The sequence below is a fragment of the Nomia melanderi genome, chromosome 4 (genome assembly GCF_051020985.1).
Source record: "Nomia melanderi isolate GNS246 chromosome 4, iyNomMela1, whole genome shotgun sequence".
Lineage (NCBI taxonomy): Eukaryota > Metazoa > Arthropoda > Insecta > Hymenoptera > Halictidae > Nomia > Nomia melanderi.
In genome coordinates, this window is record NC_135002.1 from 20,943,140 (window position 1) to 20,970,168 (window position 27,029).

The window sequence follows — 27,029 nt, forward strand, 5'->3', positions numbered from 1 at the left end:
TTCGTGTCGTCCGAGTCGGGAATTCCGACGGTTCCCGTAACAATCTCCTTTAAATTAGTAGACTGATTAATCCGCGAAAACAATTTCAACGTCGGAACCCTTTTCCTCGGCAATAAAATGATCCAATATCCATAATTTCAACACTGAAAGTATGACTCCCCGTACCTGTCCTTAAAACAATATTTCATTCTGCATACATTTAATTAATGTCACATTACTACAGTCATATTTTTTGAGAAAAAAGAAATGGAAGAAAATTTGACAGACATTATTATCTAATATATATTCACTAAAAGCTATTACTGTAACGATAACTGTTAATATCGCATCTATATAATCTGTCGATATAATCTATCGCATGGTTTATAGTACTGGTATACATAGTACAATTTACTTCACACTTAATGAGTGTAAAATATTTTCTATATATTAGATGTTGATACCATATTTTTAAGCATTAACACTAGAACTTTCAAGCATTTAATACGATTGATATCTAATCCTTATACAAATTGTAACAATTTTGTTGATTTCTTTCGATGTTTCTCGAATTCTTTCGGATATTTAACAACGGACTGTGAGCTATCAATAATTCAGAATTAAGGAAATTGACACCACTTATTTTCACTGATACGGTAGTTGTAGTATTAATATTATTATAAATATATCATTGTACCCATTACATACAATATATTATTGTAATTGCGAGAGAAACATTTGAATGCAGAAAATGTTATACTCATTCTCACTGGATTAAAATTCTGATAAATTTTCGTGTAAAGTTCACGTGGAAGATCTATGTCTGGTTCTGCGAACCTGATCTTGATCCGAATATAAATAAATTTTCCAGTTGAATGTCGCCGGAATTCAATGAATTCCGCCGGAAGTCTTTCCGCTGGTCCACGACACCGAAAGCCAAAAACTGCAGCAGCCCTCACGGATATTACACGGTTAAAATAACTTGTTAATTAAATTATGCACAGCGTGATAAAGCTGGTGTAACGGCAGGTGGCCCGGAATAAAGAAAACACAGCGTGTCACTACGTTAAACTACAACCTCGCTATTTAATTAACAACTTAATTCAACCGTATACTGACTCTGTTAATACATGTCCAATTTTCTCGCCGCAAAGGCAAACGAAGTTGATAATATCCCGTTATAATCCTAAGCAATTTTGACTCCGTTTAAACAGGTCCGTATACAACAAGAATAGTCCTCATGGGATGTTTTTTTGTAGGGCATTCTAACAATTGCAAACACGCTTCTCTAGCATACTGACGACATGATATGAAAATTAGAGTTTGTGAGATTTATTATAAGAACTTAACTGCAATTATCTTGATTCTTCATGATGCTGGATCACTTTTGATCCATGTTTTGAGGGTGCATAAATTTAAAGTAAATATGTTTATGTGACGTGTATATTATATTGACACAGTTTTATTTTCTCATGTAAAATGTAAAATGTTATATACGTTGCCCGTACGATTGTATAGGATTTTTAGTTATCGCCGTATTGTTTTTATTTTCTCGTGTCGATCAATTTATAGAAATATTTCAATTTGTCCACTATATCCAATGTTTATTGACAACTTGAAATGTATTATCGTCGAATCTTATTTACTTTCATGAAGATAAAGTGCTTCTCAATCTAAATTCGAGTCTGTTCTACTAGGAATTTAATATTTTAGACTGTCCACCGTAAAACGAAACTTTCCACCAACACCAATGATCAAAAGGGAAGTGTGTCCTCGCGTTTCGCGTTACTTCTAGAAAGACTCGAGTTTTTCTTGTTTTCGTTAGCGGAAAACAAAGCGGACAAAGTAAAGTGATCTTCCCTTCCTGTCGCTCAGCCTTTATAAGATTTGAAAACGAATCCAAGAATTTCGCCTGAGAACTTTTCTTTGTTTTATAAGTACGGAGTTGATCAATCCTGACTCACATTACAAGCTTTTACAGTAAACTGAGTATTATTTTTCTCCGGTTCTTCACTTGTGTGTCCTCTTTTCTTCAACAGACCTCAGGGAAACAAATTTTTTCTTCCATTCACGGTGCTAATAGCACTAATAGAACATTACAATAAATTTTACAGTTACTTTCGATCGGCATACAGACGCACTTTTATGCTAGAATTTTTAAGCGAAGTTACGTTTCATCGAATCAGGAAAAAGTTTGATTAACTTTTCTTTTGGCAGTGTTCCAGAATGAAAAACCTTCAAGTATTATGTACGGTAGAAATTCTTCGTTATGAATAACTTTAGGCTTTCCCCAATTAACTAGAGACTCCAAAGTGTAACTTTGCTAACAATTATAGTGATGTACCGGGTATCCTAAAGGGGATGATTTTTTTTATAAAGGAATTATTATTTTTCAAGAAAACGTCTCTTCATATAGGTCAAAGGGAAGATAATTGAAATGAAAAAATTCAAAGCATTAGAAACTCGTTTACCAAAGCATCACGAGGCTTTTATTACGCTATCTTTCTAGCATATTTTGTGAGTTTCATTCGAAACATTTTACTCCACAAATTTATTACAAACAGTGTGCGTCTCTTGAAAAGAAGAACACTGGACGTAATCGTTACATCCACGTTATCCTGAGAATATTCGATATTTGTCACACAAATCTTACAAGCGTTTTGATTGAACGGGAAGAATGGGAAACGCATTCTGTATTATAACTGTACCTCATCCTCCTCGAAGCTACCGTGAATAGCTTGCAGCTTCACCCAGCGCTTTGAATTATTTATTTAAAAAAAGAGCGCAATTCTACGAATACCATTTTCGTTTCAGTTCAGAAGCTTTGGCACAAAGCTGGCGTACGGTTTACGATAACAATAATATACTGTCACAGATTATTTGTTCGCGTGTGCAATATAAAACGCGAAGCGCGCAGCGTGTAAAATAACAAACAAGCCATTTGAATAATTCATTAATCCAGTTTCTTAATTCTGGGTAATATTTCATTTCGTCGGTGTCCAATGGGAGGAACATGAATATGTTCCGAACTCGTAAACACGATCCGGCGTTAGAAGTGTTTCATTAAATGGACTTTGTTCGCCGCGATACCTGTTAAAGAAGCATATTTCATGCGTGCAGAGGGAGAAGAGCCGCTGAAATTTTCTTGAACGTAGCTGCATCTTGCACAACACCCTATGCAAGTTTATATGCAAATACATACGGAGGAATAGAAAGACCCGTTAAATAGCGAACTGAAGCTTCGCCATTTAATTAACGATTTAATTGAAGCGAGTACCGACGATGTTAACACGCGTCCAACTTTGTACACGGTACAAACGTTCGGAATTAATAACACCTCAAAATTGTTACAGCCGGCTTTCGTACTTGATGAACGAACTACACCTGTATGCACGCCTCTGAACAAGCGACGCACGGTCTGCCAGAGACAATTTCATCGTGCTGTCACGCAAGTTTTTCTACCCACTGCCAATCCGTCGCGTACTATCACCGGAAACGTTTGAAATTTAATTAAAGTGCTGCTGGTGAAACGGGAATACTCGAAAGTTCGTTTTCGAAATGTCTTAGATGTGCCACAATCGTCAGTTTATCTGCAAGTTTGAAATGGCATTGGAAAAGTAGGAGCACACTGTCTAATAATGATTCTCTTATTCTATCAAAATCGAAATCCAGTGAAATCTGGAGCTAAAAAAGGGACACAAAGCAAATTGTGCTAAGAGAATGAAAACATGATCGAGTCTTCAAAAAAAAAACGTAGCAGTATCAAAAAAGACCTTGCTGTGGTTGTCAACCCTTAAGTAGGCGCATGGTGTCAAGGAATCTCTACTTGTTTATTGAATTTTTGTTTTTTCTGTAAAAGCATTAAATGTCGATTAACAGTTATACCTGTTTCAACTTTTCTATACCTTTTCATTTACAATGAATTCGGAATATAAGTTGTCACTGCTAACCTCGCACTCCTGTTTGTGTGATTTTACCAGTGCACCTAGTTACGGGCTACTTTACCACTCTTTTATTCTTCTTTGAAAATTAAACTATTGAACTCGTATTAAAGTATCACTATTGTGGGGTGCGACGCATAAGGTCGGATACCGCAGGTATATTCGGACCGTTACGACCAGGTCAATTAAACTGAGATAGTTCGCAGGCGACCGATGATGGCCTGCAGGATAATGCCTCGTGTTGACGAAATTAGTATTTAAGATGATTGTAAAGCCTTTTTAAAGAGAGAATAGTTTTGCGAGTTGACAGGAGCAGCAGGTCAGAGTGGACTAGCGTAGAGGGTGTAGTTTGGCGAATTGAGAGTAGCAGGACAGAGTGGACTAGCGTAGAGAGTGTAGTTTCGTGAGTTGACAGGAGGAGGACAGAGTAGACTGGCGTGGAACAGTGTAGTTTGAGAATCTAGAGTAGTAGATTAGAGTAGACCAGCGCGCAACAGAGTAGTATTGCGTAGAATAGATTAAGACACATAGTTTAGTTTAATTCTAGTCATTTATAGTCCATTTCAATAAAAATACAAATACTCCTGTGCTTGTACTCGTCAAAACCCCCACCGCTCCAACACTACGTAACTTACGAAGAGTGTCCGTGACGGTAAATCGATTTTAAGTTTCGGATTCCTCGTTTTCTGTGCCAGTGAGGAGGCTTACTTAGAAGAAAACAAAATAATGTTGTAAATTGAAGAAACGATTTTATTTCTTCTTATTTATAATGAATCATTCTCGTGAGCCAGAAGTGTATTCGATGCACAAAATCTTGAAACCCAATACCCGCCTCTATTGTCATTAACTTATACAACAATCTTAACACTATTTGTCTTTTGTAAGCTTCTGAAACCATTGATTTATTGCGTTCGAAAAAGCAATTCGTTTTCGTGCGATGTTTATACTCCGAATAATACGGACGTTAATCCGGTAATTAATAAGTTAATTCAACTGAAATTGGCCCGTGAAAAGGACGCACTAAATTGTTGACAAACATGCGTTCGAAAATATCTATTTCAAGTTTTTTTTCAGCACGGTTTACGGAAAAGGCAACGGAGCGAAAAGAGGGGAAGTACGGCGCGGCTGGCTGTTAAATGAAAGTTCACTATCTAATTATCAACTTTCTTCGACCGTGCTCTACTAAATGCTAATTTACGTAAAGCTTCGGGCTGACGGAAAGCGAAGAAAAAGGGGGAAGAAAGAATACGGGACTCGCACTTTGTACACAAAGTGATTACGAGAATATATGTATGGGAGAAACATGCGTGTCAACTGAAAAGGAACCGGGGAACTGGAGTGTACAACGTCGTCAGCCAGAAGTTTTTCGCCATTTCACAACTTAATTGCCCGCCCACGCGGAAAGAGCCCAGCAGTTCATTTTTTAGTCTTGAACCGCGTCACTGGTCGATTTCTAAAAGAAGGAAATTCTATTTTATGCTACGTATCAGCCGAAGCGTTCGTCTCAAGACTCTAGAATGCATTCACTGCCATCTTGCATTACGAGATATTGAGCTTCTATTTTTGTCGCCGTAACTCGAGGATCTCTACATTCATATGCACACGATGCTACTGTAAGGATTGGCGATCGAATTAGACTGAGCATACTATTGATCCTGATAGTACTTCGTAAACATATTAGAAGAAACTGAAGCGATGAACCCAAGAGGCTGCGCGGTCTTCCGAAATTGCAAATGTATACATAGAAACTGTCATCGCGTGAAGCGTTTGGAGTTCATTGATGTTTCTGTCAGAAGCAATGAACTCCAAAACCTAACGAACGCCGAAAAGACAACGACTTCAGAAATCCGTTACCTTTTTGAAACCAACCAAGCGCTGGAGTGCGTGAAGGGGAGAGAGAACGGAGCGGCGAACGAGAATAAAAGGCAAGCTAGCTCGATCGGGTGATTTTTAAGCGATTAGCGAATTGATCACGGTGTTCTAAGAAACGTAGTGCGAAATAGCATTTAATTGCCTGCGTGTTACTTTGTACATTCGATTTTTGTATTTTGTTATTGACACTTTGTCATTATACATATATGTTCAGTATTACACGCTTCCCATCTTTCGTTCAATCGGCGCTCTTTGTTTCTATACAACGTTAATATATTGCAACATTAACACATTAAACTATGATTTATTGAAAACTGTGCTCAATAAAACTATTGTGTGATCAGTAAAGGAATTGGAAAAGAAGAGGACCCAATGTTTATTTTATGTTTATGTTTACTTACATCATAGCAGAGGGAAGTCCGATTATCCTCCAAGTTCCTGCCGTGAAGGCCTACCAAGGAGGGCCCCCATGGGCGTGGGATTGAGATTAAGCTCAATCAGCTGAGGCCGTAGCCTTACCAGCGTTGCTTCCCGGGGATGACGAGTCCCATGGAAGTAGACTGTTGGTAACGCCGAGTTACCTTTCCAAAAACTCTACCAGATTTCCTGTCTGGTCCAGGAGCAGGTGGGACGCTGCTCACGCGCCGAGACCCTCGAAAGGTCTCTGCCCAGCATGTAGGCTTCAACCACTGCCACTACGAATCCAACACCAATTGCACCGGCCGAGAGGACAAGCACCCATGGTCACTCTCTGTGAGGGGACAAGGGGACTAGGCACCCTTCGTACGCCCTCATGGGCAACCGGAGCGCCCGTAGTACCAATCCAATCGCAGGTCTATTGGTAGGACCTGTTCGGCTTCTTACATACATGAATAAGCTGTGCCTGCCATATCAAGGTGTCTCGTCCACACCAAGGGTTGGTTAGACCCTAGCTAAGGAGCCCGGGGGCGCCACTCCCCGAACCGTGATCGCCACACGACCCCTGGGGCACTTACATCATAGCAGTTGATAAGAAAAGAAAATAATATTCCATTTAAAGCTAAAAAAACCTAATGATATTTATATTGTTAAATTATATTTAAAATCTTCGCTACTTGTCTGACACGATATACTAAGATAAGAGGTTAAGAAGATATTTCATCTGTATTATCGAAACAATGATGCGGAATAGAAGATGAATAAATAAACTAAAAATCGTTTATAGAAACCTGCAGTAATAAATAAATTGTAATAAGAGATTCAGAAGATTTTAACATAATATATAATTATGTAGTAATTTTAATGGTTTTCTATTGACTAGATATTTAGAGATTACAATGGCCTTTTATTAACTATTAAACGAACGATTATATATTATTATACATAGTGTAATATTTCTACAGAAGTGCTTTATTTCTTTATTGAGTTGAAAATTTCACTGTTTCTATTTAGGAAAAGAAACGACATCAGGTTTTTTTGTGTTAAATTCTCATTTTCATTTTCCCATTTCAATTTAAGTTACCCTGACACGCAGCGCAAAGAATATAACTTTCCTCGAGAAGCGGGAAATTCAGTTCTGCGAACTACTTGAAAAAACATGAGCTCGGTAACCGCATTACTGTTTACTAAAGTAAATCTATCGAAAACTTAAGCAGGCATGATGAAATTATTGAACGGCATCAAAGGCAACAAAATGTTCCGAAAAAAATCGTCAAAGGAAAATTGTAAACAATGATTACATAGCTAAAAAATATTACCAACCACTTAACAATTGTTATTAAATTCTTCCGTTTTTGTTACATTCTGTGATTGAAAAAGTAGACATAAATAGAACTGAAATCTGCAGGAAATTTCGTATATATGAAAACCATTTTATCACAAATCTAACTAATAGTATTAAAATTTTCCGCTAGAAAATTAGACAAAAAGAAGGAGCAAAAAGCTCCGAAAAAATATTCTTCTATTATAAGCGTGAAATGCTTCTCTTCAGAGAGAAATAAAAAAAACTGTTCACGTAGAGATTTGAATAATTTATAGCTGTTAATTTGTTAATGTTACCTGTGCTTACGCGTTTCAACTAAAATGAACAAAGAAATATGATAATAAAGTGAACGTATTCATAAAAAGATCCGTTAACAAACTAAAATGAGTCATTGAAAAAAGTGGTAGTTTCTCAAGTAAATTGCAACTGCGACATTTTCATTTGCACTATCCTGTTTCCTCGGTCGTGCTCAAAAGATACTGCTGCGAGTAACATAATCTTAAGTACGCTTGAAGAAATGAGTCGATTCAGACGCGGGACGATGGTAATTCAGGTTTCAAAGCAAATTGAATTCCGTCATCTGAAATATCTGTCGAACGGAGTACACCGAGGTAAACGGAAATGGAATGTCGATACGGGTGCAACTGCACTTTTTACACCGGAAACTTACTTTCCATATCTATTAGCGACACGTGCGAATCTTTCCTGTCTAGAACTACTCGTGGAAGTGTTTCCCCTAGTCACCTTCATTTCATTCGTCGAGCAGTACAGAATGAATTCTTCGTACATTGAAATGTAAAACAACGAAATGAAAGTGCATCTGACGATACTTATTTCTCTTGAAAGCGGCAAATACGTACAAGTCTGTACAAGACGCTTGGAAACACGTTTCCAGACACAAAAATCCATCGAATGTTGTAACACGACTTTTTATTGCTACTAGTATCTTAATATCTAGTAGATTAATATCGATGTTTACTAGTATCTGTTTACTTTATTAATATTTTCATAAAGTCTTTACGCGACGCAAACATAGAGACGTCCTGCAGGTACTCTTATCAGTTATTAATTTAATTTTTGAGAAAACAAAAACAATTGTCACAAAAGTAAAATTTGTAAATTAATATTACTATAATAATAAAGTTTCTTTTCAGTGAGAAAAGAAAAATGTATTTATAACGAGATAACTTCACACCAATCAAACAATGCTTCAGCGTGTAAAAGTAGGTGAAATATTTTTTTCACAGAAATAGATTTTTATTTGCAAACAGTGACGGAAGTGTTCGTTGTCAAGTGAATCGATTTCGAAAATTTATCTGACAGATGCATTCGTGCTTACAATAAGTAAAACCAGTGTGCAATGAACAGAGAACGTTTTGTCGCGTTCAACAGAGCGTGCGGCCGCGATAAAAATTCAATTTTTTTAAAATCGAAACAGCCTGCGAGAAAAATATTATTTTACACTTTTTAACCGTCCTTCCGGCATGGAATAAAAATCCCCGAGTTCCTGTGGCTTCAATCACCAGCGGCGTACTATTGTCTAATTTCTCGTTATTGCAGCTGTAGCGTGTTCTTTTGAAAAAGAGAAAGTGTAAAATGTGACATCTTTTAACTTATTTTTGTAGAGTAATTCAATTCAGCTATACATTGGCAGAAAGACCATCTACTACATTCCACAATATGGCGTAAAAAAGTAGAAACAAGTCTGCGAAAGAAAAAAATAACGTGCAAATACATGTATTGTACAGTTGATTTGATAAAATGTAGGCTCCTGGTAATAAATAATATAGGCGAAATCGTTCGGTCGAATAGTTTTCTTTCAATTTACCGATCCATATCTTTTCCTCGACTCTGTATTTTAACCATTTTCAAGACAAAGTCTCATTGGGGAATCAACGATTCGAATATTCATGGGATGATCATTCATCGCGATGCAAATCGATTCTTGATCTGGGCGGTCCGTTTCAAAGGTTCTTCGCCGTTTGGGGATTACTGCGGTCCCATGAAATATTAGTCGATCTACATGGAACCATTCTTACTTCTAGTATCACCGAAAATATTCTATTCGAAAGTATTCTTACCTTTTAACATTTTACAGCATAACATTTATAATGCCAATAGGAAAGTGTACAAACTCTTCAGTTCTTTCCATAGAAAATAGTAAATCAACATTCTGTTTGAGCTATGATAATCCGAAAATCTATTTCTTGTAATCGTACTTTTATCATTTTCGAGCACATGTTTGAAAACTCAATGATTGACCAACGGAAAAATAATTTTGCAAATATTTGATTGCTTTCTTTCCTAATTTAGTACAACATCGGCAGACATTATTTCAAACACAATTAAATTTGTTTCAACACACATTTCTGTATACCTAATGCAAAGAATCAAGTAAATACGATTTTATTAACCCTTCCTGGCCAAGGATTTTTGAAACTTCGAAGAACTCTGTCCGGAGAAGAAGCTGAATTATCCATAGAAGTCTGAAATACGAGAAAAGTAGAATAGCTCGTATCGATCTCTCCTCGTCTGAATAATTAAATTATCCATCTGCAGTTTTCTCCATCATAAGTCGCCGTAGAAGCGGGTATTCGACCGTGAAGCAACGAAAAAATGTGAAAGTTCCATTTTCCGAAAAACTGTACGCTTTATAAGAGAAACCGTGGACAGCGAACGCGCAAAAGGCACCACCCCTAATATTAGAAGATAATCCGCACGCCGCGTCGCTCGCCGGACGTGTTAATTCAAATCGACCCCCGCGTTACCGGGGCGAATCCAATTTTCCCGAGGACGTCGCCGACAGGGCACACGGGTTACGTTCCCGCTCGTCTCATTGGCCCGGTTACTTCAATTTTCCCGATAATGATTGCGATAAGCTGGAAAGACTCCGCGCGACGCGCCTGGCTGCGTACCTGCTCACAGGGGCCGCGCGACGAAGAAAATAGAATGGCACGGGGGTGGCGCGTCGTCACGATAATCGATGAAAAACGATGAGCTTGCAATGGCAACGGTGCGGCTGCCAGCATTCTTTCGTCCTACACGCGGCGCATTGTCGGATGACGTCTTTGTGCCCGAGGTACTGTGCGCAGGCGATGCTGTGAAATTAAACAAGGTCGCGCACTACTCCCAAAGGGGAGGCAAAAGTAGGGTACGTATGGGAGGAGTAGGCAGAAAGGAGGATACAAAACCGTGCTGAATGCGAGAGATCCGTCCTAAAATGACACGGGCGTGTTGTCATATGAATTGCGAGGCGAAAACGCGGCTTTAAGAGGGCGGCCTGTTGTCGCTTCGTTGCGATACGACAGCGAAACCTTGGCTTATCTGCGATTATCACCGGCCGAGAACAGTAACGTTCCTTCTACACTTTGCGAACACACTCGGGAAAGTAAGGAGACAGACGACAGTTCGACGAAAGACCTTCATTCTCCGTATAATGGTAGTGCTCCTTCGTATTGAGCCAAGTCGATAAGTAACTTGCACTACCTTTGAAGTTAACAAAGAAGTGTGGATGGATGGAAACTTTTCTTATCTTTAGTAATTTTTTTCATTTAATTTATTCGAACAACTTTTCTTTACTCCGTGAAATCCCCTTGATTTAATCAAGTAAACAAAAATTAATAAAATCAACGTACTCAGTAATTTTAATGATACAATCTGTAATAGATAATAATGAAACAGGAATAAATCGTAAACAATTCAAATGCGATGAAATCGTAAAGGATGAATTTCTTTTGTCTACTGTCATTAATAAGTCATTTATTCTCTTCAAAGAGTACCTTACATCCGACAGAAACATGTTGCATCTATAGTTGCACTTTTCCTATACCAGATGTTTACCAAGGTACCTTCTTCAAATATCATCATTGAACAAACTTTAATTCCCGGTTTTCTATCACCTCGGGTCGTCTAAATGAATAAATTATTTCGGATCTTTAAGCGTTGTGATTCATTGAAATTTAATCGCGACTTATAACGCCGGAATAACTTCGTGGTTTTGGCGAGCTGCGAGATCGAGGTGGAGGGGGCTCACGCCTATTTCCCGCGACCGCGTAGTTTAACGGGTTCTTTTTGGTAATAAATAAAGAAGCTGCTTAAAATGCAAATTAAATATCCGAAACGAAGTCGAAAATCGATATGTTTAACAATGAAGAAACTGCTCGCCGGAAGATTAATACACCTGTCCATAAGTCGCGTTCACACGACGAAAAACATATCGCGATACGCGTATGATTGATACTAACAGTAAATTGTGTAGATGTAAAACGATGGAAGCATTCGAACAGCGCGGTAATCATTTTATATGCACTTATCCATGAAAATATTTCAAATATGGATGAAACCTATTAAAAGCATTCTACCTCCGATGCATTTTGTTCGATTTCAATGGAAATTCACGTAATTCACACATATACTGCATGTATTATACAAAAAAACATTTCAAAATATCTAGCATATCGAAGATTGTGCGTCCATTTCCATTCCATATTATATCTTAAATACTTTTGTGAACTAGTATATTTCAAAGAGTAATATTGAACAACGATCAATTTACAGTTATTGCAATCTATTAATCAAAAATTCAATGAGATTACAATTAAATACATTCTCCACTGATCGCAATTGTTAATTATAGTTAATATGTAAAAATGTAATCGTCAATTCTGAACAGTACTCAGCGAAATTCGAACAATTTTATTTCTCAAAACTTCCAAAAACATTCCAATGAAATGTTCGAAGAATGTGTTGCACTGAATATTAATCGTTATATATATATATATATATATATATATATATATAAATAATAAGTTAGAGTAACTTAAATGGTAACTCAATAGCGAATATTGTTAATGCATTTTATTTTCATCCAATGCCACTTGCAGTGCTTTTCGTATACCAGCAGTAGACAAAGTGCTAACAATAAATCAAAATACATTATTCATATGAAGACGATACGCGAGCTCGATATTTCCAACTAAAATACGTATAATCGGCAGACAAAGAAGGAAGATATTCATTTCATACCGGAATGCGAATTTCATACGCGTATTGTTCGTTCATAATTTCTGATACTAATTCACGTGCGTGTGTCTTTGCATGAAGGCTGCTTTAGAATATATCAAATAATGTGAAATATGCAAAACGGCCGGCTTACAAATTCATAATTCACTATGAAGCGCAACGCAATTCCTTCGTCCAACCGGCTGAATGAAACCGATTCCATTTTCCCCGGGTAACACCGTCAAAATACTTTTTCTCGTTTCGATCCTATAAAAGCCCTCTTGCTAGATTTTTGTATAAATATTCATCGACATTCCCTCTCGTACGTCGAGCCGAATGAAAAAGAATAAACGTGAATATAAGGTGTTTACGGAATTTCGCAGGAAACAACGAGCAAACAAACTGGTCGGCAGCTCCCCCCGTTTTATTCATATGTTTACGGGATTTGAAAGATCGGCATCGAATGAAACTGAGATTTTCGTACGCAAATGAGAATCCTGCTTTTCTACGTTAAAACAAACACACTCGGGCGTACATATAATGTGTTTAGGAAAAAGGATCGCAAATGCCAACGTATAAATATGTGTTTTGGGTTTGTAGATATGCATACGAGAAATTTGTGACATTTAGGTGTTTTATTCTTAGTAATTCGTGACTCACACTGTACCATTAATAAATAAATTCTTACAAAATTTCTATATATTTCTTATTAATTCACTGATCGATAACAATAGAAGAAATAAAATAAATATTTTATTACGATGAGATAAATTTCATTTTAAAACAGTTCTCGGTTAATCGTTGATACAGCAATCGATTAGGCGAGTTACTATACTTCGCGATTTAGGTTGTTTATATTCTCAGTTATTTAACAATTCAGTAATTTGAATTCTTCTATGTATTATACCTCAGGAAATATACAATAGAATTTTACAAACTTATTTTGAAGAGTTCCTTCTTAATTCTCCATCTGTCTGGAATGTCTGGTTATTTAAATCGAATAATCAAGATTCTAATTGTTCTCGTAATTGTTGTCGATTGGTGTACATTTCTTCTATCGGGACAGAGACTGGCGGTTTAACAGATGTTAAATGAAAGAATCTGCGAACAGATTGCTTCTTTATACGAACCAGCAATTAATCATTTGATTGGAAAACCACTTTCTATTGACTTCATAGATCCGCGATATCGAATAATGACCGGTGAAGTAACCAATGCAACGAATAATTGGGTGCCACTGAGAATCAATTAGAATAATTTCGAGTAGTTTAAATCCAGAATTAATCGACCTCTAAAGTCGCTTTATCTGTCCGCTTAATTACAGTTCCATTTTATTCCCACCATAATGATAACTCATCGTAAATCCTTCGAAGTTAAGCACCGCATTTAATTATTAATTCTGTACACTCGGTCGCCAAGTTGTTTTGCTCAGGCGTTTCAAGGGGTGTTTATCGTGAGAAAACTATTGTATTGCCACAACGTATTTACTTCTTTTTATAAAAATTTACGTGTTGTGCATATTTCGATTATTTCGTTCACTCGTTTGACACGTTTCTTATTGGGAAAGGTAATTCCTCTTCTTTTAACTACAGAGATACTTATTGTACGAAAGTTGGTACGAAATATAATTACTTAAATTTTGAATATAATATTTATTTAATTCTATAATGAGAAAATACTGTGTCAATTTTGTATGACAGCCTTGAAAATAGTGGACTTTAAAAAATGTAATGTTTTTCAGTAAATAATTTTAAAGAGAAAAAGAGAAAAAATATTGTAAATTTTTGCAAAGAAATTGTTGCGATTACAACATATGTTTGTTAATTTTCGATTACAACGTATTTCTGTACTGTTAAATTACCTAATTGTTAAGAAATATTTGATTACCATTATTATTGCAAAAACTTTTTGAAGCACTCTCGCGATAATTGAAACTCTCATTCTAATCAAACATTCGAAAACAGCAGAAGGTTAATAATGTACAATACAATATCGTAAAACGGTATTATTATTTTCTTTCTGCGGTGCAATAACAGGTAGATAATAAAAAGTAACAAAGAGAGAAATATAGAACCCAATGAATCCTTAGTGAAGCCAAGGAAGGCTCATGTGAAAAATGACCATTGGGAGAAATCCGGAGCTGAAAGCATTGTAGGAACCCTTATCGCTTCTATGATCGCAGTTACATCTTGAGTCAATTACTCGTTATTCTGATTGCTGATGGTGAGATACGTCATACGTTCCATTTTTACCGTAATTGTTTCTCACTTATCACAGTCAACGTACTTCACCGTTATTTTATTACTTGTTTTTAATATAAATTTGTACTAATATGCAATTACAAATTATTATATAGATATAAGCATTTGGAAATTAGTATACAAGAATTAGAATTAAATAAAAATTTGATTTTTCTATTAAAAATTCTATCAAAGTTAAAGTAAGAAATAAAAACAAGAATGAAAATGTTTCATTAGATTATTTATTACAGATTATTAACATCATTTACAGTTCACATTGATTGATCAAAAAAGATTCTGATTGCCGTCATGAAGACAATCAAAAAATTAAAATATATCAATGTAATATGTATGCAGCAACACATCACGGTGAGTGTAAATCATTTAAAATATAAAACAAGCACAAATAATTTGCATCGATGAATCAAGAGTACATTTTTACTATTTGAACATCTGTACCTGTCAATGTAAGTGGTCCCGCCGAATTACTTAACACCGTCCGCTCAAAAATTAATTGCTCCTTTTTGAAACTTTAATGATCGACTTTTTAACTTCCAATAGATCGGCTGCAGAACTGTTTGGCTCGACTTTTCAAGGCAAGGGAATCTGGAAGAAAGGAAACGAAGACTGCAAAAGATCCAATGTTGAGATGTTTTCAGGACGAGTCAGCGCCAGATAAAACCATACACTTTCAGCATTATGAATGGTTTATTGAAGTCTAAATGGAAATAAGTAATAATAAACAATGGATCCACTTAGCTTTATTAGAAAATTCATTTTTATCTATTTTTACACTGACGTAGCAGGAACAATGAATATCTGAAAACTACGAAGAGGAATTCACAAAATAATCAGCTAACTCAGTAAATTAATTAAATGTATGGAACAATTTTATTACCTGTTTAATTAAATTTTAATCAAATATCAAATAAGAACATTGAGCTTCCTCTCAAATAAATATTTAAAATGCCCACTAATTTCAGCATTTCGGTGATTCTGACCTGTTCCCACGCACAAAAACCTCAATTTCCTCCAATCAATTGATTCCACCGTAAAACAAAAAATATCTGTCCAGAATTACCGGCGATCGATTTTCGTTTATTCATTAATTTAGCGGAAACATATGAAACCAATTTTCCAAGCGATTCACAAACTAAATGATCGCAAAAACCACATTCCAAAAGTTCATTCCACCGGAGGGATATTAATTTTTATTATGTAGGAGATGAACGATCGCGAGTTGTGCGCGGCTAGGTTAATAGAAATAATTATGATTAAATAAAACGGTAGCGAAACAAGAAATACTCGAACAAATTCTCCTCGAGGCGAAATGACAATTTCACGTGCGCCCAAACCTAATATTTACGAGCCGGTCCAATATTAACCAGGAAAGTTTGCACATGTCCATGGGTTCAGTCGTTGCTGTAGCTGTGGCCGCACTAAATCAAAGAAATTGAAGATCGCCCTCGGACCGTCCCGCTTCGTCCAGGTAAAATGCGCACGAAAATTTTCTCAAGTTTCCACCCGCTCTCCAGTTGTTATAACACATGTCTCCGAGAACTGTCCGCAATAAGCGTCGCAGAAATAGCTCGTACGCGTGCCACGTTGATTTTTTGTCGTTGCTCAGCCCGGGGGATTTCCTAAGAATTCGCGATTGGGTGGCGGGTGCTTAACCAACTCTGTAATTTGAGATTTATACCAATCTTTTTTACAAACGAAGAGAAACATTTGTACGAAACTTGTTATAGTTTAAAATCTAAACAAAGGTTGGAGTCAGAAGAAAATGTTACATAGTAGATCAAAATTAAATGCTTTTCCATAATGCATGATGATGATGATGACGACATGATGATAATGATGATGATGACGATGATGATAACGATGATGATAATGATGATGATGACGATGATGATAACGATGATGATAATGATGATGATGACGATGATGATAATGATGATAATAATGATGATGATGACGATGATGATGATGAATAATTATCGAAAAGCGTGTATTTCATTATATAAAGTAGCTTTTTTCCGAAAAATAATTAATTACTTCTTAACTTATCTTGGATGATCGTAACGAAGGATTTGTATGTCCAGTCCGCCCCTCGCGTAGTCGTTTATTGCAGGGTAGATTTACCTACTCAACAACGAGCTCTTCCTCTTTATGTAGGCGTCGCGTAATTGTTGCAAGATACTTAGGCGTTCATGGTGCACGGTGTCGCGGAAGAATGGGCCATAGAAATGCTAACAAGACTAGCAACCCGATCGCGTAACATACACGCGTTGCGTTAGCGTAACTCGAATAGGGAAAACGGTATTTCTCGCGCGATGTGAATACTCCGGAGACATTTTCAAGAAAACCCGCTACCCAGTTGGACGAGCCAAGATGTTTTCACAGCTTGACAATCTTTCGAGATTTTCTCTTAATAAGGGATACATTGTTAACGGAAACTCGGTTCACCGGTTCTCAAATAGTTCCTTTCATCACTTCGTTACTTCCTCCGGGAGAACAATTAGTGAAACGTTGTACGTTGCAAAGGGATTTCGAAGAATTACTAACCGTGAGATGTGCAATTGAAAGAAAAAATGTTACATTGTCCAATGTGTGAAGGCGTCCTTTCAAACGGACTTGAACATATCGAAACGCCATTTTGTAGGAGAACAAACGAATGTATGATATAATTGAATACGGAACCATGTAGTACATACAATTCAATGAAAATTGTAGGAATTAAAGAGAGTTAGAATTGAGAGAATATTAAAAAGGTTAGAATTTTTTAAAAAATCTCGTGTCGAATAATCTGGATTCTGGAAGTAAAATTGAAAACCACTGAATTGCCTACATCTAAAGCTTTTTGGAAAAGGAAAGTGAATTTCTATTTCTTTTCATTGTAAATAACTGTCTGCCACCGTTAATTCCTTTTTCTTCTATAATGTTACATTAAATAAATACTTCATAACGAAATCTGTATAATTATCATTAGATAGGTATGTATATCTTTAACAGCAAATACAGTGAAATATTAATATGTTTCAACAACGACTTCTAACAAATTGTTACCTTACATACATGTAAAGCCTATTTTTTCTTCATCTAATTCTAGCAAGGAACATGGTAGCGCGACGGTAACGTCCATAAAACAATGGGCGCGATTATTAAGTGGATTAATAATCAGGGAAAACTCGGAGACCCGAATTTCTATTTCTGCTCGCAACAAAGCTCAGGCAAATACAGAATAACAACAATTAGCGCTATTAGATTCTGATTATCATCATTAAGGGTTGTGTATAGGTTCGCTGATTACATGCGAAATTTAACTACTTAAACGCGCCTAAACCGAGTTATGTTATATCGATGCTGTACAATTGATTTAATTCTGGTATCTCGACCGCTTAATATAACATCCAACCGTTTTGCATGTAACGCCACTAAGCCAATAAATATTATTATCGTAAACAAATTTCTATCGCACAATCATATTTATTATTATCGTCAGCATTGAATGTCATTCATAACCTTTTACGATTTTCGATTATATGTTAATTTACGATAGAATAATACTACATCGTCGTTGATGTATCTGATCTAATTTCTATACACCGACAACTCTGACACAATGTAATATTAAAAAGGAAACTGTCCTGGTAAACGAATAAAATGTTCTAAATACGATAATGAAATATTCTTTATTGTATATTGAACGTTCAAACACTATTGACGTTCACAATAATAGCATTGCTCAATGAAACATCTATTCTCGGAAACGACTCCCGCACATCAAGCAAATTATCCGTTCGCGTGCAAAGATCGTCCGTTCCGGAAGAAAAGTCTCCTGAGAGATAGAAAAAGCTTGAAGGGTAGGAAAACGCGAGCGTGCCGTCACGATATTTCCCGTGGATCATCTATAATTTGATTGAAATCACAGTCCGATACACGAACATGGTGTTTCAAGTAAATTGAACAATCGAAAGGTCTCTCCTACGCGGAAATGTAAACTTTCTTTTTATTTCTATTTATTATATCGAATCATTTTATGAATAATGCAGAATTTGTACACCTCTTTTATTGTTCAAAATTAAGATAAACAAAAGCTCTTTTCACACGTGTCACGCAGTGATGCCACGTAACCCGAATTCGGGTGATAGCGTTTTTCACATAGACTGAAACATTCATTTTCTTGGTGAGGTATCGAACGAACCGAACTTTTTGAATGTTTGAGATATAAAGAATGTAGTACAGCAGTTTTGATGAGCGTTTACTTGGTCAAAAGTGTCAATAGAAAATATATTTTGCTTCATTAGCTAAATATAAATAATGAAGGAGAATATATAGCTTGTTTGTTTATATTTCTTTTAAAATTATTATAAATATGATTTCTGCTTGACAAAATTTTGACTCACTTGAATGAGTGAATTGAGCAATGTGTTTAGTATAAACTTAAGGGGGATTTCTTTTTTTCTTGGTAAAAAATGTCGATACTTTAGGATTTTTTATAAACAAAAGTATAACATTAATTAATTTGAAACTTTGTATATGTGTTTGCTGTACTTTCATTATGTTACATAAATTTTTTCAGTTCAGTTCACTTAAAACTACAGTTTGAATTGCCCGTGAACTAGGACGGTCCGGACAATTGCTTCATTAACGGTTAACACGATATCTGCCCTCCAATTCATATGAAATCAAAAATTCTAATATTTTTTTTTATTCATTGTTGATAAAACGATAACTATATGTGTATAAAATAAAATCTCATTTTTCGAGAAGTGGTAACTGTTTAAACTTAGATGTTCGATTTTTCGCAAAAAATTACTCGAACTTTTGATAATTAAAAAAAATATATATATATCTTATCGTCTTGCCAGTAAATCAAACGACAGAAGGTTCTTTTCTTAACATACAGTTAAAATTTCAAGTTGATTGATCCAATACTTTTTTTTTAAATCATGTCAACCAGCTACGAAGAAGTGGTTTCGAGAAAAACGCGTTTAAAGTTTGTAGTGCCATTACTGAACAAGTATCAGGTATTTACAATTAATCAGCTCTTCCAGGTCTGTATATTATTCCTTCCTCTTGCTCGTCGAATTGATTTTTTACTAAATTTGCTATTCTAGCCTCTGAGCTAGACTTGTTTTGTTGATTCAAGGTTTCGTCTCGCCGATCTTTATAATCGCCATTCGTCCCTAGTAGTAGCGAAACTTTTACATTAATCTCTAATGACGATACCAATATCATCTATGATTTTTAAAATTTCATAGCAGCCTTCATTAAAAATGCCTACCTATAAATAATGAAATCTCAATTATTTTTAGACCACAATGAAGGTGTTTGGGAGCAAGTCGCCAGAGCGTCGAATTGAAACTCTCATTGTTATTTTGAGAGATAAATCTTCATAAAGTGATTTTACTTCTTTTGCAACGCCTTCATCAAGTGGTGACTCGTGATTAAATTCTTTAAGAGTACCCTCAGCTTCAGCTTTATGCCACTTACACCAACTATCAGACCCCCTTGGATAGTACATGTGATTCGGATATTTATCTGCAGATATTTTATGATAATATATAATAGAATCTGAATGTCTTCTAATAGCTAAACCATAATACAATGTTAATTTTTTAATTAATTCATTAGTTAATTTTTTTTCCTTCCAGTTTCTCGGTCTTCTTTATGTTTCTTAGCCGCGATCCCATACGTTTTTCTACTTGACCTACACATTCCCTTTTTTAAATATAAAATCAAATTATGCTAATGTCACTGCAAATAAATTTGAACTTGACTGTCAAAGAACTACGACTGCAATAAAATAAACGTTTTACAAGAGTACCATGGATTCTGGGAGTCGCGATTATTGATCACTTGCCGCCAAATATATACCTTCCTTCAAAAGTCCATAACTTTGACAGTTTTATGAATTGTAACTTAAAATTTTGCAGAAACATTCCTACAAAAGTTAAACTACAAAATTCTGTAAAAAAACAAAAAATCGATTTTTTGACCAAAAAAAAGAGAATCCCGCTTTAAACAAAAGGAAAGAGAAAAACTGATAAACCGATTAATCGGACAATATAAGCATCGATAGAAAGTTAAATGGACGAAAGGAAATATAAAAATTTTCAATGAAATTTTCAAACCAGTTATTTGACCGGTCGCAGTGCGTTTAGTGTTAAGAGGTTAATTAAACCTGCATGGTAATCTGGTGGATGCGAGCACAGGTGATCTAACAGACATTAAATTAGAAACTGTCAAACTGGTGCAAAGAGGAATGGCTTATCGTTGCAAAACCGAAACGGATTCCCACACTCGACCAGCCTTCTGATTAAGAAGGATCGTGTACCATGTACGAGCCCCGGCACGCTTTGCAGAGCATCAATTGTCATGTGGGGCACAATTCCCGCGAAGCAACAGGAAGAGGAACTACGCTTTAAAGCTACTTTGATTACGATTCCGAAACTCTAGATCCTCCCGTGGGTTTCGAGTCTGTCACTAGTCTAGAACGAGTAGTCACCGTAATCTCTACGAGCCTCGACTTCCTTTTACCCGACATCCACCACTCTACCTTCACATTGCAACCCTCCGGTTTTGACGTGCTTCAATAATGCGCGGTGTTCCAAGAGTTTAACATATTCTTTGCCGATTTATCAGACAGCGTGCATCCGGTACCGCTGTATTTTTAGTTAATAGGTTAAGTGCCATGTCAGTCACTGATGACTGAAGGTTCTGAATTACTTGACAACAATCGTAACATGCGAGATAACCGATGTACAATGAAAATGTTTGATAACGTAACTAAGTTGATAATACTGTAATGCAAGGATTCTAACATCAAATAACTAATAATTGTTCCTGCTACTCTTTGTTACAAAAGAATAAGTCTACAGAAAAATGGTCAAGATTTTCGTGGCGTTTAACGTGTTAACCCCTCGTCATATACTGACGAGTAAGATTCGCAATGAAGATTTTCTTTTTATGTTATGAATACTTTCTTTTCGACTTGTCAATTTCTTTTTACAAAGAACCAACTCGGTACCAATAATTTGAACAACGGGTACATTGAGGCGTAAAGTCAGAGCGTCAGTGAATGAAATTTCGTAGAACTAGCAATATCTATATGCTGTCAGCTTTTCTCGTAATACAATAACAGTTCGTGACGGTTCTCGATAAAAGCGATACGTAGGTCCAAGGACTGCAACTTTTCGAGCTGGACACTTGGTTTTCTCCGGACCGCCACTCAAACGCGGCAACGGCTTCGCAGGAGTTTGATTAAAAATAACAGTAGACTACCGTCCGCCCGGCCTGACCTTAAATAGCCGCATAACGTGCGACGGAGATTAAACTGCAGCCATGCAGCGGCCCACAGATAATACCGTTCGCGATCTATTGCGTGAACATTTCGCAAACTAATACCGAGCGATTCAAGAGCCGCTTGATGATGTTCCAGGCGCGTTAATTGACTGACGATGTTGCCTGGCGTCACTGGGTTAGTTTCAAATCTTGATAAAGAGACGTTGTTGCATTCTAAATGAAACGTTCAAGGACCGGGGCAAGGATTTAGCGTCAGACGAGTCACTTTATTGCGCGATAATTCGAAAGAAATCGAAGTGGGCTTGATCAATCTCTATAACGAATGAATATTTGAAACGTTACTTCGTTTTACGGCCTTTGAAACATTGAAAACTCGAATCGACTGATTTGTAATTTCTTATCAAAATTACAAATAAATGAATTGACGATGGAAAGGATAAATACAGCTTATGATTGCTCGAATTAATATGAATAAACAAGTTCGAAGATATTGTATTGTCCAGTAAATAAAATATAAAAAGATCTACATAAAAACCAGGAGTGAAAAGAAATTCATTTCATTAACTATGAAACTTGACACTAAATCTACCCGAAGTTTAATATATCTGTAATCCTTCTAAACATTGTAATAATAGATATTTTTCTGTTTCTTCGTGTATTGATTATAGTATTGAAGTGAAACTATTTATTTTTCAGATTATTTCGGATACTCAGCACTTTGAAGATATCAATAGTTGCGAAGAAAATTGAAACCTAACATTTTGACGGGTGCAGCGGGTCTGGTGTTAAAGTAAGTTTATGTTCTGTACTATTCCAATACTTTGCATGTATCACAAACATACGGAGATTTAAAAAAAATAATACTTGAAACTACATTTTCATTCAAGGATACGGAAAACTCGATTCTTTCGCATAGTTTATTTTCACGTTTCAAAGTTTCGTCACAGTCGTCACTCTCTCAGTCTTCTCGCATCTCGTATATTTCGAATGACATGTTTCAATCAATATTCTACCTTTAAAATAAATTCTCAAGCTTCGACAAAGAATCTTGCCACGAAACTACAACCGTAGCGACAATCGAAGTTTTACTTGTCTCAAATGAGAAAAATGATTAAAAATTGTCAAGTGGTTTTCAAAAAATGTCCCCTGAAGAGTATATTCGTATCTCCGGATCCAAAGCGGAAAGCTTTGAAAGAAAGAAATGAATTTCTATATCCGATTAATAAGAATATGTTATAAATTATTCCAATAAAGTTTGATTAAATATAATGATTCAACGCTATACGTATGCATACTATACCTATGTAAAACCGAAACATAAAATACGTAAAAATTTCTTATTTCCTAAAATTTGTAATATTTACACAATAGGACAGTGAATTTTCACAAACAAATTATACTGAAGATTTACAACGTAAAAGTGATATAAAATTTATAATGAAATTCAGAGTTGTACAACTTCCCATTGAATTTTATAGAATCAAAAATAAAATTTTATTTGACTTCAGCAAACAATTATATAAATTATAGTATAAATTTTCGTACGTTACGTACAAAGGTACGTATGTAAAGATATATTTGATAACAAAATTGAATAACAAATCAAAATTATATTTGATAACAGAATTGTGACAGAAGTGAAAATATGAAAAATAACACACACATGTCATTTCTGTTAGTTAGTATACGAATATCTATGCACTTAATTGTGTAGAATAAAATGTTTGTCGCAATAAAATTTCAAATAACTTTTATATCGCAACGATCGTGACAAATATTTCGAAAATAGTAATCCTCGGTTCAAGAAAAACTATAAACCGCGCAATAAATATGGTGGATACGCAATTTCTTATTTTAAGCCATAACTTTCAATTTCACCATTTATGGAATACTTGTGCACTTTAAAACGCGAGCAGTCCGAGTATTCGAATAAATTGATTACTCGAGCCTCCTACTCTTCTACTACTTCGAATAACCCAGACTTTACTATGTTAGCATTAAAAGCTGAAAACGCAGCAGAAGTTATTAATTTATGCGTCTATATATTGAAAGGCATTTTTGTTGTCCTGTTTGCTTCTACGGGTTCTGATAGTCCAAACTAATCTAGAACAAGATTGCGCTTTTGCCGTTTCGAATTGAAATCTTTCACTCGAATAAATCATTTTAATTGACTGAAGCGACCTTAAATGAAATAATAATAGCAATTATTAAGCCATTTTGCCTAATGCGATCTAATTAACTCTTTCTTCTAATATGCAGACGCTGAGAAATCTATTAGTAGAGTGTAAACGAAATTAAGTAACCTGAAAATTTGATTTGAAGCCATTTCGTTTACGGACGGTTCGCCAACGATGCCATCTTGATTGATGAATCAGATTCCAGCGTCCCGAGTTTTACGATCGAACGTTGTCCGTCAAAACCAACCGTGTTCAACATTAATCACGATATAACTCGAACGTCGGCACGTACATTCCTTATGTAAGCATTTAAATTAAACTGACCACTTCCTGCCAATTTAAATTTACTATGTGACAGTGACGGATTAATTATTATCCCGAGCGTAGTTATGCGAATATTTCGCAGCCAGTAACAAAAAGCTCACGGAAATTGTTTTCGTAATTGCACCGAAATGCTTCGGCCCCGGCAAGAACATATAAAATTGAAACGATTCATTTGCCCACAACTTTACCGCCTTGCATATAATATACTTCGTGCATTTCCATTCTGACACACGCAACAAATTCATTCAATTATTATTCAAATATTAATTATACTTAATAGCTTATATAAAATCTTGATTGTTCGACGATTTTTAGAGCTTGGAGGTATTACACTAAATTTTTTACGAAATGGGGAAAAATTATCATTGAAAATATGAAGAAGTAAAAAATATTTCATTACTTATTTTATGAGCGATGATCCTCGTTTCTTTTTATAAAATGTATAGGAATCAGTATTTGTATAATTTAAATGAATTACGCATTTTAGAATACAAATGTATTTGTATGAAAATGACAATTATAAAATATTAAATTACAATTTACTTTTTCTTCCTGGCTATGATCCCATAAGTAGAAAAATATTTCTATTTAATAGCAGTCATAGATTATTTTATATTAGTACATTTTTCAAATATTAACAAAATAACACAATTAAACAAATGACATGTATTCGTCAACAATTTCTGGACGATAAATTCTTACCGTCACGTGCGAACTGCTATATCGCTTTTAACAGTAAGCATATTTGTGAATATACTTGAATATATAACACAGTAAATGGGTTGGAAACAATATCGAAATTGCGACAGCTTGCAGTTGTAACGTTAACGACACGATAAATTATGTAGGAATGTTAACGCCTGTGTTATGACATTGAACATTGAATATGGATCACGCCAGAACAGAATTAATTTATACGGAGAATAAAATCAAATAGTGATTAAGCTGACTATGTAACTGAATAGCCAAATTTCACATTACGCTGAACGCATTCAGTAATTATATTTCGAGTAGCAAGGAATTTACAAACGTATATACGTGATTATTAATAATTATTGAGTATTGATAACGTAATGCAACGAAACCTAGTCCGTAAAGACTAATTTGTAATTACGCGTTTGTACATTAGAATAAATAAGACTGTAATTTTTGTAAAATTTATCATGTCGAACACCAATTCGAAATCACAATTGCTTTGTCACCCACAATTTTTGAAAACTATAAACTTCCGTCAATAAATTATTAATCTCGGTTTAGCAAGCTTTGCAAATCGGATATTTATTGCTCTTTATTCCCTTACAGAGATTACATCTCTGTAGAGCGCTCTGTGCTAAGGAACGATCCGTTTTGATTTATCGATAATTTCACTTTGTCGAATTGTTTTCATTTGTCGAATTTCTCGTTTCCGCAGGTTCCCTCGCACGCGAACAATTGCTCTATCGTCGTGAAGCTGTTGTGTCACCTCCTTTGGGTCACGAAAAGAAAAAGAAGGAAGAAGTAATGAAATAAAGGAGGAAAGAAAGAGAGGTATAGAGAATGTCTCCGATGAAATTACGTATCAAGTCACAGAAAAGAAAGGAATCGATCAAACGCAACGACACACAGGCGGAACACTATTGTCGTAGCGACGTTTATTTGCGACAAAGGTATCGATCATTTGCTTAATGGATGAGCGAGATATTCTCTGTTTGCCTTCATCTGCAAACATCTTGAAATCTTCGGTCCCTTCGAACGTTGATACCGTCCGTACGTGCCTGTACGGTTTAAACGGTCGATCAATCGCGAATGCGTGCGCGCACATTGCTTCGAACAATGAAACGCGCGTTTGTTTATAAATGTATGTCAACGAAACACCGTGTAAATAACTCTTCTCTGGCTTTGCAATTCGTGAAATAGGCAAATACAGTAACAAATTCATTGTTTCCTCGGTCTTTTGTTTGTCGAAGATTCAGTGGAATTGGAAAGTTACGTTCTTCGGTGATTTATTTCTATTATTTCACTCGTGATCACTATTATTAATGAATATTATACATTGAAGAACATTAAGAGACTTTGGAACTCTTAAATACTAATGTTGGATTTCGAAATAGAAGAAAATTTTCAAGAGAACCTCGGCGCAGAAGCATGTCAAATCGCGTGCTTTCGACGACGTTATTAGGATTATTTCAAGAATTGTATAACAAGAAAATTCTAAAGAACCAGGAAATCTGATTAAAATGTATATATTTGGTGAAAGAGACACACATGGTCAGTTGATTATGTTCACAATGATACTAAGCTATTATCTCTGCTTCATTAAATCTACAGTTTTGAGATACGTCACAATTCAATGACATTTTCATTGAAGGTAAATCTTAAAAAAATAATGAATCAAATTTATCAACAGTACACTACATATGTATAATAAAATATAAATTTACAATATTAATGAGCTTATGGTCAGAGT

At 35.5% G+C, this 27,029-nt stretch overlaps 1 protein-coding gene and 1 long non-coding RNA gene across 12 annotated transcripts in view; one reads left to right on the plus strand and one right to left on the minus strand.

Annotated features, from left to right (window-relative positions):
* The window catches only part of LOC116433345 (uncharacterized), a 513,676-nt gene that overhangs the window by 418,224 nt on the left and 68,423 nt on the right, over window positions 1-27,029 (minus strand). For 4 of the 11 annotated variants that reach the window (XM_076366632.1, XM_076366630.1, XM_076366626.1 and 1 more), the window contains one exon: window positions 15,234-15,380. The exons of the other annotated variants lie outside the window; for them this stretch is intronic. The gene's annotated coding sequence lies outside the window, so the exon portion shown is untranslated. The remainder of the gene's footprint in view (window positions 1-15,233; window positions 15,381-27,029) is intronic. 11 annotated transcript variants of the gene reach the window in all.
* On the plus strand, window positions 22,121-26,098 carry LOC116433346 (uncharacterized). Its single transcript, XR_004236282.2, has 3 exons — window positions 22,121-22,257; window positions 22,779-22,872; window positions 25,995-26,098. It is a non-coding gene; the product is annotated as an uncharacterized LOC116433346 (long non-coding RNA).